Raw genomic sequence first — 800 nt, 5'->3', positions numbered from 1 at the left:
CAATAGTTTTGCTGCGCTAATTGTATCTACTCAGATCAGATAGCTGATACATTAAATTCACATGAGTTGATTTCCTCCCTTTTTTTCTTTTACTATAATGATAAAATATATTTTGCTTGACTTGAATATAGGGTTCACATCCCAATGAAGAGAAGTATGAAATCCTTGTGGGATAACCAGCCTCATATAACCAACATGCTTAAGTCTCATTAACGCATGAAGGGGTTAAGACCATAGTATGCTGTCCTGTTAGGCAGCACATATACTAAAATTGGAATAATACAGAGAAGATTAGCATGGCCCCTGCCCAAGGATGACACGCAAATTCGTGAAGCGTCCTGTTAGGCATAGCTAGGTCACTCCCCCTCACTTTGGGAGGAAGGTATTAAGCCGATGAGTTCTTATTCTAATAATTTAGGAACTTTAACCACTGTAGCCAAGCCATGTTTTACTGCCTATGCAACTTTTTCTCAATGCTGTATGGAAAAGCATGTGAATCAGACCTTTGTAGAGTTTGTAAGTAAAGCATTTTTAACTTACCAAAAGTGTGGTCTTTCACTATGCTAGGGGAATTGGGAAACTTCAGAATGTCATAATTTAAAGGTCCAACAGCCTATACTTCCATGGTTTATTTTGCAGCATATTTTGTGATTTTAATTCAGGCATAGGCAACCTCGGCCCTCCAGATGTTTTGAGACTACAATTCCTATCATCCCTGATAACTGGTCCTGTTAGCTAGGGATCATGGGAGTTGTAGTCCCAAAACATTTGGAGGGCCAAGGTTGCCTATGCCTGTTTTA

The 800-nt window shown here is 39.2% G+C and overlaps 1 pseudogene; it reads left to right on the top strand.

Moving 5' to 3' along the window:
* Positions 1-243: 243 nt before the first annotated feature.
* LOC117046156 lies at positions 244-343 on the top strand (annotated as a pseudogene).
* The last annotated feature ends 457 nt before the right edge of the window (positions 344-800 follow it).

Source organism: Lacerta agilis, chromosome 4 (assembly GCF_009819535.1).
Source record: "Lacerta agilis isolate rLacAgi1 chromosome 4, rLacAgi1.pri, whole genome shotgun sequence".
In the NCBI taxonomy this organism is placed as follows: Eukaryota; Metazoa; Chordata; class Lepidosauria; order Squamata; family Lacertidae; genus Lacerta; species Lacerta agilis.
This window is presented reverse-complemented; position numbering and strand designations above follow the sequence as displayed.